This window comes from Etheostoma spectabile, chromosome 7 (genome assembly GCF_008692095.1).
Source record: "Etheostoma spectabile isolate EspeVRDwgs_2016 chromosome 7, UIUC_Espe_1.0, whole genome shotgun sequence".
Classification (NCBI taxonomy): domain Eukaryota; kingdom Metazoa; phylum Chordata; class Actinopteri; order Perciformes; family Percidae; genus Etheostoma; species Etheostoma spectabile.
Window position 1 is genome coordinate 1,755,288 of NC_045739.1, and position 16,483 is coordinate 1,771,770.

Here is a 16,483-nt window from a genome sequence, read left to right on the forward strand (position 1 = left end):
AGAGGTTTTTGTTGGTCAATGGCGCGATCACTTCCTGCTGCCTCAAGGCAGCAATACTCCCAGAATGCACCTGAACACACCTCCCTGGAAGATCAGCACAGCCAGAATGCACCTGAACACACCTCCCTGGAAGATCAGCACACCCAGAATGCACCTGAACACACCTCCCTCGGTCATTGGTCTGAAAGAGGTATACGAGAAGTTTTCAGATCATTTACTGCAGTAAAAAAAGTTCCTTCAACACCAAAAGGAACACTTTTTAATATATATATTTTTTACAATAAAATGTTTTTTTGAACTTTTTTTTACATATTTAAGAAACACACAGTGACAACCAATTACAAACCATACACTGAGATGAAGAACGCGTCCGAGGGCCAACAAGAAAAAAAACAAATAATTAAACAGAGGAAAGACGAGATGGAAGGAGACAACTCACGCAGAAACAGACACACGCAAAACTTGGACCTACAAAAAGGAACACTTCATCCTTCCATCTTCCAAATTCAAAGGTTGACCCCAAATGAAATGTCACAGGGTCACCAAAGTTATTCCAATTAATCTTGACAACATGAAAGACTGACCAAATTTAATTGAAATCCATTCAATAGTCAAAAGATTTCACTCAAAAGGTGTCGCGGTGTGGTAAAACAATATTCATTTAAAGTGTCACTACTTCAAATGTTAAATGCTTGAGTGAGTGCCTACACCATGGTGGGCTGTAGGAATGTTCATGTAGTATAGAGTAAATGAGTGGAACATGACATAACATGACGAGAACAGATTCAAGTTGACCACAGAGAAAACAAAGCAGTCTTCATGAATCCCATGATCCTTGAGTCCAGGCAGCTTGAGGTTGCCCTTTGACCCTCAGCGCTCCAGAGCTGGAACATTACATAAGGCCGGAGGGGATTCCACAGAGTTACTACAAGTACTTCTGTTACTTTCTACTCGTTCTCCACTATCTGAGATGTAAATATTGTCCTATTACCTCCACTACATTTGTTACCTTACCCCCTTTCTGTCCAGTGAAAACCATGGATTTCATCAGCTGTAAAATGCATCATCACAAAGCTGAAAATTGCTGTAGATTAAATTATCCAACAATATATAAAGGAGTTAAAATGAGCACAACCGTAAACATCTACAGCAGGTTAATGCAACATACACATTAATGCAGCAAGAATATGAATCCAGAAATAGAATAGAACGAAACATTGACATGGAACATTTTACTGCACAATGGATATGCTTTTAACTAAAGTTTGCTGTTTGTATACTTTTATTTAATAAGGTTTTGAATGCAGTACTTTTACTTTATAAAATATTTTTACAGTGTGGTATTAGTACTGGAATAAAGGATCTAAAAACTTAAAGGGCCTTCCTCAATTGCTGGTTGGCAGTACGTGGTCAGTACTTGTAACAAGTAAAACATGAATACCAAGTCCACAACTTAATTTGTAGCAAAGGTTGGTGCCATGGCTCATATCTCTAGAAAAGCATCCATATTTCAAAATATGAAATATGAGGCAGGCAAGGAAGTGTGATGCAGCTTAATTAGACCACCCTCTGCTGTACAGGAGAGGGACTGCACCTGTCTGTACAGAGAGACAGGGAGGCAATGTCAAGTGTGTGTGTGTGTGTGTGTGTGTGTGTGTGTGTGTGTGTGTGTGTGTGTGTGTGTGTGTGTGTGCTAAAGAGATTGAGGAAGGGGAAAAACCGACATATTATTTCAGTGAATTAGAAAAAAGATTATTGTGAGTCTGAGATCCAAATGGTTTAGTTTTCAAATTCAAATTTTTTTTGGAGAATGGGAAATAGGTTTTTATTTGATCATAAAGAATACGACACTAACATGGACAATGCAACAGGGATTAATAACTCTAATATGTTAACATAGTAAAGATGAAAGGTACATTGACAATCTACGCCCTGTTACTGAATACTGATTATACAACCCAATCTCACGGCAGTTTGTGAAATGGTCACACTATTTAATCTATGTAATCGTGTACAATGACACGGTTTTTCAAATTTTTCTTTGTGTTGGTGAGGACGATTTTTAAATCAAGGTATTTCAATGGGAAGCATGTTTTGTGGACCCAGCACGACTACGATAGCGAGTAATATTAAATGCCGGAAATCCGTGTGTGGAGGTTGGGTGGAGTGGGGGATGGGTCAAACAACACAGGAATTTCACCCCGGAGACCAGGGATTGTGTCCCAGCGTGTGGCGTGTCGTTTCCCCATTCTTCTTTTCCCAAACCCAACCGGTGGTCCCCCAGAGACCGCAGCAAATAAACATTATACAGGGAGACATTATATTGTTGAATCTGGTGAGGGAGGGGGTCTGAATTACCTGTCCAGTAGTCCATATCTGAGCGCTAGGCCTGTTTGGCCGTTTCCTGCTTCTGCGGAGGCTCCACTCAGAGCTTTCACCGTATAGCCTACGTAAGTGGCCTGGGTTCATGATTGTGCGTGTGTGTGTGTGTGAGCCAGCATGTGTGTGTGTGTGTGTGTGTGTGTGGGGGGGGGTGTGGGGGGTTGGGGGAGGTGTGTGGTGGAGGGAAGTGAGAGAGTGACGGCCGACTCTAGAGTCCTAGTGAGAGGAACAAAGTGTCTCCCTGTTCTTTCTGACCACGGTGCGAGAAGTTAACCCTCTACTTGATTTCATGTTGTTGATGGAGAAAGAGAACCAGGAAATAAGTCGGGGGGGGGGGAATGCAGCGATACCAAGCCACGCCTGAGGGATGTGCATCACGCAACGTGTAGTTATATTTTTCGCAAGGTGCACATCAGGCTACTGCGTAGGGTCCGCCGTCGATTCCACGCAGAAGCAGAAAAGGTCCTTTAGTGGTTGACTAAGGGGGTGCCACTGTATGCATGTACTAGTGTCTTGAACCAGATGAAAGCAGCAACTGGTTACCAGTGAAGGGATTTTTCAGTTTTTTTAAATTTTTTTATTGAAATCGCTCGCTCGGTTGTTAATGTTCCACCAGTGGCACCTTGTTCTCCAGCTTCAGCCCCAGTGTGTGATGGTGAATGGTTCCTGTACTATGTAAAAAAAGAGCTCTCAGTAGTAATTAAGACTAGAAAACGCTATATAAATACAGTCTATACTAGTTGTTTATTTCCCTTGTTATAGTTATTCGTTTACGCAGTGCCAGACATCCAAAATGCACGAAATGCTAATTTGTGGCCATTCATTACTAGTTTTGTATACCTCTTGGTTCTAAAATTAGAAGTGTATACCTCTTATTTCATTTTCACTTATTCTCATGTAGTAAGAATATCTGCACTCATTTCTTTCTTGTGCTGCTGCAACACCCAAAATTCCCCTCTGGAGATCAATAAAGGGTTAGGCTCCAGGAAAATTCACCTTATCGTGCTGGAGAGGTTTGTGTGTCTCCATGGATCCAAGGGCTGTGTTGTTTGGAAACTGGTGATCCTGGTAGGGTCTACCATGACAAAGTGGTCTCAAGTGAAGGGCCAGAATAAGAATGGTTCAGAAAAGACTTGTAAATCAATGAGGAAGAGTGATGGCCTTGATCTGGAGCCAGGACCAGATGGAAAGAGCTACATGGCACTCCCATCTCCATCCCATGGGCCCACCAACTGTGAGAGGAACTGCTGGGGTTGGGTGCGCTGCCACATGGGTGGCAGTGAAGGTTAAGGCCCTCGACGGACCAGACCTGGGCAGAGGCTGCTCTGGGGACATGGAACATAACCTCTGTGTTGGGGAAGGAGCTGGAACTTTGCATGAGGTGGAGTGCTACTAGTTGGATCTGGTGGGGCTTACCTCTTTGCACAGTCTTGGTTCTGGAACCCTACTCTTAGATAGGGGTTGGACTCTTCTCCTCTGGAGTTACCCAGGGTGTGAGGCACCAGGCGGGTGGGAGCATACTCACAAGCCCCCGGCTGAGCGCCACTGCGTTGGAGCTTACCCCAGTAGATGAACGGGTTGCCTCCCTACATCTACAGGTTGATTGTTGAAAACTGTGACTGTGCACATGCACAGAACAGCACGTTTAACGCGCACATGGACAATGATGGAGACACTTGGAGAGGCGTAATTAAGAGGAATGGCCTCCCTGATCTGAAGGCGAGCGGTGATTGTCTATAAAAAACGCCATGTTTGAATATCAGGATGCTCAGATGTGTGATCAAGGTACTGAAAGGGCTGCAGCCTCTGCCGTGAAAGAGGCAAAGCAGCGAATGTGGGAGATGTTCAGAGGAGAAATGGAGAGGGACTTTCGGTCGTCTCGCAATGTCTGTACACAAGTACCCAGTACACAAGTGCAGAACAGAAGTTTGACTTTGAATTTGACTTTGAATTTGAAATTAGCATAGAAGATCCCCCTCGCCTGTTCTCCAAAATTGACTCCAGTTTATTTATGCTTTAAAACGTAATCACTGTGAAACAATAGTAAAACAAGCTTTATTTTGCTTGATCTACTGTACAGTGACAATGATAATTCAAGTACAAAACAAATGGACTCAACTAGTGCTACACTGTAACTGTCCACCGTACATATGGATTAAGTAACAATGTCACTGTTAGTTTGTGGCAGAACTCTTTCAGAACTTCATTGAAGTTTTCTTTAAAATAGTGTTCAAATCTTGTCTCTATCTCGTAAACCCGATGTTGTGTATCGTTTTGTGTGCTGGGTGTCTTGTCATGTCGGAGGTGCTGCCGAAGTATGGGGTGAGGGGGTCCCTGAGACAATGGAGCGGGAGATTGGCCTGGAGAATCGGAGCAGCAGGTGCGGTATTGCGGTATAGAGATTATATCTCCACCCTGGCCTGGGAACGCCTCAGGATCCCCCGATCAGATCTGGTTAATGTGGCTCGGGTTTGGTTTCTGTTTCCTGCCACCGGTGGTCTTCTTAAGCCTGTCTAACCAAAAAGTGTGTGTGAGGTTTTTTGCTGTTACTGGCACCCATGGTGATTCTTTAGACCGGGTTCTTCTCTGCCCTTGTACAATTCCTACCTTGGTCTTTTCCTAGAATCTACTTAATTATTGACTCTAATCACCGCGGAAGTTTTCTTAGGCCTAATTCCTGTCCTTGTCTTTCCCAAGAATCCAATTCCAAGAAACAGAGCATAGGTTTTCTGGATTTTTTCTTACACTTCTGAAATTAAGTTCCCCAGTTTCTACTCAGGTTCCCCCTGACAGGGGAGGCATAAGGATGGTTACTGTGTCTGTGCACATCTCTTCCCTTTGGCACCATCCTTCCAACAACGCCAAATTGTACTGGGAGTTTTCTGAGTTGTCAGAGATTTATTTGATAACTAGGACTTAAACTAGCTTAGTGCGGTCCCTTTAATACCAATTAAATGTTCCATTGTCTGTAATAGGATGCTATGGTCAATGGCGTTTAATGCAGCACTAAGAGCTAATAACTCCTTTGTCTCAACCAATTAGAAGGTAATTTAATTACTTCCTTATTTGTAGTTTACACCAGTGCCAAATCTGTGATATGATAAGCTCTAAATCCTGATTCAAAATCCTCAAATAAATATTGTTATGTAAGAAGTCACATAACTAATTAGAATCTACCTTCTCAAGGGTCTTAGAGAGAAAGGGGAGATTAGATATCGGTCTATTGTTGGCTAAGACCTCAGGACATAACCTGTTAATAAAGACATATTGATCAGATCTAGTTAAGAAGAGTTAACTAAGGGTAAAGCTTCTTTAAGTAGCCTAGGGGTCTAAAAGACAGGTAGATGGCGTAGCTGAAGAAAGATATGGTGTTTTTGGTGAAGGTCAATAAGGGAAAAACATGTCTAAATATATGTCAAGTTTTAAAGCTGTTTCTAGTGGTCCTGTGTTTAAAGGTGGACTGTTTGAAGTGTAGGGCGAGAGGTGATGAATTTGTCTTATTATAATTTTCTCATTAAATTAGATAATGAAGTCTCAGAACTATTGGAATAGATGGCTCAATAGAACTGGGACTCTTATCCTGGCTACAGTGCTGAAAAGAAATCTGGAGTTGTTTTTATTTCTAATATTGGTTAATAGTAAGTTGCTTTGGCATTTCTGGAGGCCTTCCTATGTGTTTTCAGACTGTCTTGCCAGTCTAATCGGGATTCTTCCATATTGGTGGAAGCGCCATTTACTTTCAAATTTTCCACATCATTTACTGGGCACCACCTTGACAGTATGATGACATGTGGCTGAATGTCACGGCTAATCAAGCGCTCTGGCCCCAGGGATACATTTGACTATGACTACTAGTGCCACTAACTTCACGTTTTCAGATTGTAGCTCCCAACAGTTTGTCTTAAACCACGCACTTCCGTAACAGGCAGTACACTTGGTATACTGCGTACTGACTTGCATATTGCGTAAATTTCGACAGGGGAGTGCTGTCCTCAATTGCGCACAGCCGTGCACATCACAACATTTCACCCTTCTTCTTCTTCTTCTTCTTCTGTAAAGTTATGAATTTCACCCGGGGAGAGCGTTCCAGCCCTGTTTTGTTTTCCACAAAAAAATACATTCCTACTTTGTATTGAAATTTTAATTTCAAGACTAATGTGATCTTATTGATTGTTGCTTGCATTTGCTCTGTGTCACCGAGGATAGGACAATTGCATCATTTGCCTCCTACTAGCTAAAAAACCTAACAGTATCTTAATGTTCTTTTTGGTATTGCTCTCTTTTCAATGTTTTCAATGAATTAATTCTATGTATTTTTTGTTGACCCTTCTCTTTTATGTATATTTTGGGTAGAACTAGTGTAGTACAGCAGGTAAGTCACTGCTATTAGGAAGAATAAAACAAAGTTGACTGAGTTCACCTAGAGCAGCAAAATAAGCGTTCTGGACACAGAGAAGCACCGGAAATGAGACATTGCGTTTACCGTAGCACATCCGTAGCACATCAGCACGTTTCCAACCTTGTAGGAAAGGAGCTTTCAAATTTGCTGTGTAGCACTCTGCCGTTTTTAACCGCTCCACCAAAAAGGCTTTGTTTGCAGACAGTCCTTTTACACATAAATCCCTTGTACTAAATGTTAACTTATTGTCTGGTTAGCAGCCAAGCTATGTTACGGGCAACCTGGCAGTTAGGAAACAAGTTCAGAGGATATATGAAATATCTTTCGTAACATTTACCCCAAAAACTAAATAGGCTGCAAATTTACCACAACATGGGTGAATTAACTGTATTTTCCCCCGAAGCTTGATACTTAATATATTATTTACTGAGCTCTGTGGAGCCAGCCAATAAAGTATGACAGCCCTGTGGATCTCATTATAGCAAGACCAGGTGCCTAAGTGGCAATTGACAGACCTGAGACCAACAGATACCTCTAGCAACTCAGGTGCAGTTAAGCATTAACCAGTTCTGACAAAGACCAATGCAGAGGCGTAAACAAAAGAAATGAGGCCTTAAAATGTCTCAGTTACATATAAAACAAACGGTGGACCCTAGTTTAATAGCAGGATGGGGCGGTGGTTGAGCTGGCAGAATGACAAAGAATATTGAAAAGTAAAGAGAACATGTTTGCCTGTCACTTTACATTCAACTTATTTTTCACCAAACGATTCATCTCCTCAACAGCGATGAGCATATCAGAAAGATTCATTTATGGCACTTCATATTCCAACTGCCATAACTGACCCTAAACACTCAAACATCATGATGAGAGATGATGATATTTACAAGAGGCTCTTCTCATGCAACCCCGGCTGATTGAATGCCATGCTGTCATTTACCTCTGTTTAATCCAGACAGTAAAAAAGCTTTACCTTTAACCCGTAGGGTAATTGAACCATGGCTTGTTCTGCATAATAGGTGAGTAGATGTGTCGAGGTGACAAGCAACCCTCTATCATTATACTGGATTAGCAAGATAGGAGTAGAGGAAACACTTGTATACTGTGTGTAATTGTAGCCAATCTCGTAGCAGGGATGACAAATAACTGTAAACGTGCTGCTGCTGTTGAAGAAGGAATCCAACAGCAGTAGTATCACTCCCATGTCTTATAATGCATTATGTAATTCACCAAGGAATAATCTGATGGCTGTTGGTCAGCAAATCAGATCTAATGGAGTGAATGAACTGCAGAAGTTAAGATGGGTCACAGGTATGCTGCTTGGTGCCACCCTCGCCTCCCTCACAGTATCTCATTAATTTGCTTTATCATCTCCTCTCTAGTTTCAATTCACAGCAATCCTGCTGCTCCTGATGAGTCTCTCAAAACGTCAATGCTTATAAGATCAGTCTTTCAGCTCCTTCACTTCCCTTGCACAATTCAACTAAGTTGAATAATTGTCCTCAAAATGTCATCAGCCACACAACACGGATGACCTGCTTTCACTTTGAAGTACTTTTATTTTAACATGCGGTCTACGCTGGATTGCTTTGTCAGTGCAGTTCAAGCAAGATGTTGCAAAAACCATTTGTGTTCCCTATAGATTTGTTTGGCAGCATCATGGCTTATAGCATTTATTACTGTTACTAAAATAATAGCATGGAGCAGTACTGCAAACATGCTATATCTGAAATCAAATTCACACTAGTAACATTTGGGAGTGTAGATATCTGAAATTGGAGTTCTCCCTAGTAAAAATCGTTGTGTCATAAATATTTTTCCTTGACATCAAGTACAGTGGAACCATTTGGGCTTGTCATTAAGATGTCATAAGACCAGTTGGACGACTCTGAATCTAGTAATGAGGTGATTTAATACGTTTTGGAAGATAACATTAGCTGTAGGTTAACGTTACTTGTTGTTAAAGTAACATCTGACTATAGTTAGCTACAAAACCCTTCAAAAAAAAGTTACTGAAAACATTTTACACATGCTGGATTACTTAACGCTATAGTGCGTAGTTTCTGTCTCCCCCCATGAGGAATGCTAAGAAATGACAACAACACTGTCGGCACGTCCACATGATACAAGCCTTCTGTGATTGTAAAAAAGCTTTCATTTATTATAGTTCAATGTACTATAATTGTATTAGTATTTATGTTTTATATGCCCCATTAACAGTATCTGCTTCCGTTCAGTCCAACACAGAACAACTTATTTATTGTCATGTTCTTTTTCTTAATACATACTTCCTCCAGTGTCCTCCCTTCCTATCTCCCTCTCCTTCCCCGTCTGCTCATGTCAGCCACACTCACTTGTCCTGAGGTGTGGAAGGCGGCTGAGATCATTAGGCGAAATTACTCTTGCGTTTCATACCAGCCCTGATAATGAAACTGTCACAAGGGAGGACAGCATGATGACTGGACAGCTGCAGGGTTTAGTGAGAAGTGCTTTCTGTCTGACTTCCTTTCTGTACTTCTCAAATGCTCTACCTTTTGCTCAAACCTTTTTATTTCTTTGGTTATACAATTTTTAATCAATACACGTTGGCGTAGGTATATGTTAGAAGATAACAGACACAGGCTAATTACTGCTAACTAACATGCTAGTTAACATTAACATAAGCACAGGCTAATTACTGCAAACTAAACTACTAGTTAACATTAACATAGGCACAGGCTAATTACTGCGAACTAAACTGCTAGTTAACATTAACAAAGGCACAGGCTAATTACTGCTAACTAACATGCTAGTTAACGTTAGTAATTAAACCTAAACAGCTGATGGAAGTCCAAACTGTCTTAGAGTTTGCCCTGTACTATACAGTGATTTCACAGTAAGTCGGGTGGTTATGACACAATCGTGAGCCTATTTTTATAAAAACGTGAGAAACGTGAGGTACAAGGTAATGGAGCCTTTTATACATTGTTGAGAGATTCCCTTAGAGAGGAGAGGCTTACCCCCTTGCTATCTCCTAAAGAACAGCAGCCAGGCGTTGTGACTTTGGAGTCTTGGAGACATAGTGAGGTTGCCAGGCAACCCCGGGAGATGCTGCAACGAAGTTCTGGCGACTATATGAGAACACTTTATCTTGTTTTATCCAATAGAAGGCACCCTACATGGCAATTCATATTTTTTAATAGAAGGGAAGAATAGAGGGCACTTTATTCATACAACACGGCTGTTTTTTTGGGCTTTTAATTATGCTATTGAATATGTTACTCATGGCAGTAATGCAGTCTAGCAACATGCAGGGCATTTGTGACTGTGGGGGATCGGCAGCCCTAGGTAATGCCATTGATATCTGTCAGGACGCAGTGGGAGGCAAGCAGTGGGGGAAGGGGGGCACTAAAGAGGTTTTAATGACATTGTAAGTAGTTCTTTGCATCTGTGTGATAACTATGTCTTGGAGGCATATAAAGAGTTGTCACACTGGAACATATTTCGTTGTTTTTTTTGTTGCTTTGGAAATACACTTATGGCAATTAGGAACCTAAATTGTTTCCAGTATTATATATATGAATGTCAGAGTGAGGTGGCTGCCTTTAGGATAGCACCCCACACTGTACGTGGTCCAAACTGCACCTGAACTGTCGCCCCTCCAGGACTGCTGGTATGAAATCAAAACAAGACCAGCAATGAACTCATTGTGAAAAGAAGCAGGACTAAATAAGTACTATCTACCCTCTTTCCATCACACCTCTAAAGAAACTGAAATTAATCAGTGAATTAGGATACAAAGTATTTATAGATTTAATGTGTTTTACTGCATTGTTTTAATAGTATTCACAGCTAAAGCTTTTTTGTAGGAAGTGACAACATCAAGAAAAACACAGTTTACAAAAAAACAGTTGATCTCAGTCACTCCAGTGTATGTGTAACAAAGAGGAAGAAGATGAGAAGCTAATTCAGTGTCACAAAGGACAGTGTGAAATGAACAAAGGGTATCTTATTTCCTGTCCAGTGGATAAGAGGCGAAGCTAATGACAATTAAGGCCTCAAACACCTATCAAAACCCATCACTTAACAGAGGCCCAGAGATAATTTAATAAAGATTCTCTCTGACAGTGCTATATGACTCATTCTAATAAATAGAGAGTGGATATCTCCACTCCGACCCAGTGAAATGGACGTTGTCAGAATTCAATATGTTTTATTATGCTATAACACTATTTTTTTATATTAAAACATAAAAGTCAAAACCTGATCCAGTGGTCAGCAATTGTGACTAAAAAAGTACTTACTTGGTTAATTTAAGTGATCCGTGTTCACTATAGCATGAACAAATGCTAAATATAAATGCAACGCCATCCTTGTTGTGTGAAAATAGCCTTATCTGTGTAAAGGTGGCACTAGAGGGGTCACATTTACAAAATATGCATGCTACTCTTTCCACAGCCGACGGGAAGGAGAAGGCATGATGTAATGGCGTGGGAGTCTGGGATCAGTCCAGGACAGGAATAGCATGGCTGATGGACGCCATGAAGGTTAAAACGGTGTTTGGTGGCAGGTTTAGCCATTAGCAAGGTGGAATGGAGTGACACTGAAGTAACAAAACAAAGCACCACCAACTAGTGTTCTCTGAAAACGGTGTGGTTTAACTTTTAAAATGACTTTTTTGGGGGGACCATGTCAATAACACAACTGAACAGGATTGAGACTATCATTTTTTATTATTGAATACTCTTTATTGATCCCCATGGGTAAATTACAATTTACACTGTTGTTTTTACACAATACACCCTAGACACAGGCCCGACTACAAACACATGTCGGGGGGAGGGGTGGAGGGGGGGGGTTGTTAGTGCCTTGCTCAAGAGCACCTTGGTAGTGCCCAGGAGATTAACTGGATCTGAATCTGTCCAGATACCAGTCCACACTCTGTACTTTGGTCTCTACAGGGACTTGAACCAGCAACCCTCTGGTTCTCAACTCCCTACAGACTGAGCTACTGCCTCCCTATATATACTGTACATATATATATATATATATATATATATATATATATATATATATATATATATATATATATATATATACACACTAGAGACACTGAAGCATTATCCTTTTGCACTGTGAAGTAGTGATAATTTAATAATTCTACTGTGCAAAAGTCAATGTATAAATTCTAAGCCACTGAGACAGTGAGGTGCTGAATCAAAACCTTGATGGCAGTTACTGTTGCCACAAGTGGCAATTACAACAGTATGTTGAATTTTGGCAACATTTTCCCAAGAGTCAGTTGCTTTAAAGCAACACTAAAGCACCTTTTTGGTGTCTCATTCGTAATGTCTCATTCAAACTACAGATCCGCTACCCGATCTGACAAACTTGCATAATGTAGTGTAATAGACAATTCCGCTTCCAACCTGTAGGAGGGGGCGAAACAGGAAAAGTTCTTTAGTGCTGCTTTAACCCTTGTGTTGTCTTCCTGTACCAACATTTAATTTTTCTGGGTCAAAATTTGAAGTCAAAACCTGCTTGAGACACTTTTTTCCCTTTTCCCAAAGTTCTTTGTTGATTTTCTTGGACAAGTTAGTTGTTTTTTGAAGTTTTTGAAGTTTTCTCCGACATTTTTGTCACTTTTTGACGTTTTCTAACTTTTCCCGAAGTTCTTTCTCACTTTTTACAATGTCTTTGTTGATTTTTTATGCGGTTTTTTTTAACGTTTGTTGTTTTTTCCCTGCTTTTCTTTTTCCTACTTTTTTCAGTGTTCTTAAATCATTTTTTCTTCTTAAAATGCTATAAATTAAATAAAACACCCAAATTCAATGAAAATAGAGAACTGATCAGTTATTTAACTTGTGAGGAGCGTTGTATGGAACCATCCACGTTATTTTTTTTTTTCACAATTTGGTTGAAGGACACCCAAATTTCTGATTTAGAAACTTTTTGAAAATGGGTCAAATTTGACCCCGAGGACAACAGGAGGGTTAAGGACATCATCATTAGGTGACCCGACAGTGACTGGCTGCAATGGAGCCGGAAACATGGAACAGCTTTGTGTCCAAGTCAATATTTTGTCTGAGTAAACCACATCATTATTTGGGGAATACAGAAGAAATGATTGGGGGTGGGATTTTGAACGGAGCTCTGCGTGAGGTACAGTGTATTTACTTCTTGTTTTATTCCTGCAATGAAAAAACTCAAATGTTCATTTGTGGCAACAGCTCGGCCCGAGTGTGTCCAGGTGTGTTTGTCACTTTTTAATGTCCCCTGGAAACTGTTGCTTGGGCCCCTTGCCGCACATTTCTGTTTGTGTGTTCTGTATTTAGTTAGCATTTATATAATCCACATTTTATGTGGTGGTGTGGTTAACCCCATCTATATTACAATATACTGTACCATATCATCAGTGTCTTTACAGGATTGAATTGTTTACTCCATACATATATCTGTTGATGCTGTCCTAATGTTCATTACCTATGTCATTTTTCCATTTTTCCTGCTCAGTCTTCCATCATCTTTTCTCATGGCACATGGCATCATTTGAACCTCCCACATATTCAGTGCAGGGGTTTTAACCCTTACTTAACCCCGGGAAGTTAAAACTTTTCTGTCTTTGACTATTATAAACAAACATACAGTATTGTCAAAGCCATCCTTTCCTTCTTACGTCCTTCTTCCCTTCTTTCTTTCTTTCCTTCTTTGTATCTTTCTGTTTCTTCCACTCCAAGGCTGTCTCATTCCACATACTTCCATTAATTCAATTCAATTCAATTTCAATTAAATTAAATTCAATTCAATTCAATTCAATTTTATTTATAGTATCAATTCATAACAAGAGTTATCTCAAGACACTATACAGATAGACCACACTCCAGAATTTACAAGGACCCAACAGTTCTAATAGTCTCCTCCAGAGCAAGCAACAGTGCGACAGTGGCGAGGAAAAACTTCCTTTTAGGCAGAAACCTCGGTCAGACCCAGGCTCTTGGTAGGCGGTGTCTGACGGGCCGGTTGGGGTTAATGAAGAGTGGCAATAACAAAAGTAGAAAAAAATAGTAGTTTGTAGCAGTTCTTTTTAGTAGTTCATGGCATAGCAGGACGCTGTGCGGCATTACAAGGCACCGCAGGACGTTGCAGGACGTAGCACACTGCTACTGTGCAATGACCACTTCCTGTCGTAGTGCCCACTTCCGATGGTTAGTATTGTCCCTAAAGGAACACTTACGTTCTTTGTCTATTAAAAAAACAGACAGATTCAGCAACTGTATGCCACATTTCTTGCTTAAAATGTTTTTAGAAACAGGTTTTGGTGAAGTATTTTTGTAAAATTCGGGATTGTATTCTGAACGAGCCGCCATCTGGCAGCTGTTAAGCTTGGTTGTGAAATCCGGGAGAAGCAAGACCCATGTGACGCATTTGTCCAATTAGCTGCTGGTCAACGTCCCTGGTCCCTCCCCTTTCCACCTTGAAAGTCAAGATGGCGCAGGTTTAGTGCATGTAGGGCCCATTGCTCCACACAGAACTTTTTGACCGTTTTTGGGGGGACATCCAGGTACTTTCAGGAACAGACTTGTTGCGTTATCTACACAATATACTTAAAACTAAGTGTTTCAAGTGTGCAAGGAGGCGGTTTGAGACACCAAGAGTGACCAAGAGTTCAGGCAGAGCCGAGTATCCACTACAACACCTGCCAGAAGACACCACGATGAAAATACTCTATAAGTAATACAACAAACAATCAATAAATAGCTTCTACACATTGGTGATTCAAAATGTGCAAAATGTACTGTGCAACTTTTATTGACAAATATTGCTACCAAAGTGCAAAAGTGTCATTAGCAAAAAGCTTTAGCAAGTTGTTTGTTAAAAGTGCAATTAATGCAAAAAAAACAATTGGGCAAGATATACAAGGCCAAAGCTGTCAACCACTATAACAAAGTTGCCTTTTGTTATAAGGCCCTTGGGGGCACTCCATTGAAAAGTTAAATTCTGCCCCTTTTCAGTCCAACAACCTAAGCCAGTGCAAGCCAATGAGTTACACACATCACAGTATCAGTGGGTAAAAGGTAAGCTTTTCCGTGAAACTCTTAATGTTTCATTGAAAAGTAGAATGTCGTTCTGCTTGAGGAGCCGGTTAAGGGCAGACAGCACTGGATTCTTCCAGCCGAGGAATCTTGGTGATAAGCTAATCTGCTAAGGGGAGGAAGTGCTGGAGCAGTGTTGACAGAATGGCTCAGATGACGGGGCAACTGTGGATCAGTGGTAGAGCGGTCCTTGCCAATTGGAAGGTTGGTGATTTGATCCCTGGCTCTGCAGTCCCATGTTGAAGTGTCCTTGGGCAAGACACTGAACCCTGAGTTGCCCCCGATGCTGCACCTTGTGTGTGAGTGTGTATCTGATGAGCAGGTTGCACCTTGTACTTACCTTGGCCACAGTGTATGAATGTGTGTGAATGGTGAATGGTTCCTGTACTATGTAGAAGCATGAGTAGTCATTGAGGCTGGAAAAGCGCTATATAAGAACAGTCCATTCACATTACATGAGCATTCAAGACGGTCTCTCTGTCGCTTCATTTATCAGGTGCCACATTCCCTGCTTACACCACACACAATGTGGGCACAGGATTCAACATCCATGGTGTTGTCATTAGCATGTTAGCTGTCACACTGTCAAAGTGTATCTGTCTGAGGTGATGCTGTTGTTGGAACATTACCATACATTTTACCAGACCATTACCATACCACTTTCCTCTTATAACACATTTATTGTATAAAACTTTAGACTACCTCATCCTCCTCCTGACTAGAAAGTTCTGCTATAGTCCATTACATTACAAGTCTTCATGTGCAATGATGGACGGTGAGCCGAAGTGTTGACGTTGACGTTGTGTATCGGGTGCGATGTACAGTACAACAACTTCTCATTCTTTACTTTAAAATTTCGGTAAATGTGCCAGTTCGACTGTAGTCCTTTGGCTAGATGAGATTGGACCAGAGAAACAGCAAGACATTACAGTACAGGTTAACCCACTTTCAAAGATTATTTTTTGGGTTTTTCCCTTTATTTTATTGACAGTGGATATACATGAAAGGGGGAGAGAGATGAGGGATGACATGCAGCAAAGGGTCACAGGTCGGACTGGACCGCTGCAGGACTCAGCCAACATGGGGCGGACGCGCTTACTGGGGGAGCTAGAGGCTGCCCCCAGGTTAACCCTCTATGGCCGAAGGGGTTGTATACGACCCAAAACGGCACCTCTGATTCACATTGCAATCATTTAATAACCATGAAAAACAGAGACTTTCCAGTTTTTTAAGCTAAAAGCTAAAAAGCTAGCCGTCACAGAGGTGTCTTTGGGGTCTTTCTAGCCTCTACAGGTGATTTCCTATCCGGCCTGGAACTTGTGTCATTAAATCCAAACTCTTACAACCAAGATAACCACTTGATGTCCATAATTCATCACTTTTGACAACCATTTCTGCCACTAGCTCCATGCTACAGTCTTGTGTAAATCTCCCATGATGCTTTCCAAAAGTGCGTTGATGTTTTTACAACCAATTGGAAGGCAGGTCTGTCACACATTACGTCTTTAATGGGCATAGATAGAGAGCAAAGATAGTATATAGTGGGAAAGATAGATCCAACTGGTCTAATGTGATCAAAGATAGTCTGTTACTGTTCTAAACCGTTCTACAGAGGAGACTGGCCTCACTG

At 41.1% G+C, this 16,483-nt stretch overlaps 1 long non-coding RNA gene across 1 annotated transcript in view; it reads right to left on the reverse strand.

The window, feature by feature from the left end:
- Positions 1-7,124, reverse strand: part of LOC116692188 (uncharacterized) — a 17,512-nt gene extending 10,388 nt beyond the window's left edge. The window contains exon 1 of the long non-coding RNA XR_004332656.1: positions 7,113-7,124. This is a non-coding gene — a long non-coding RNA (uncharacterized LOC116692188). The remainder of the gene's footprint in view (positions 1-7,112) is intronic.
- Positions 7,125-16,483: the final 9,359 nt, after the last annotated feature.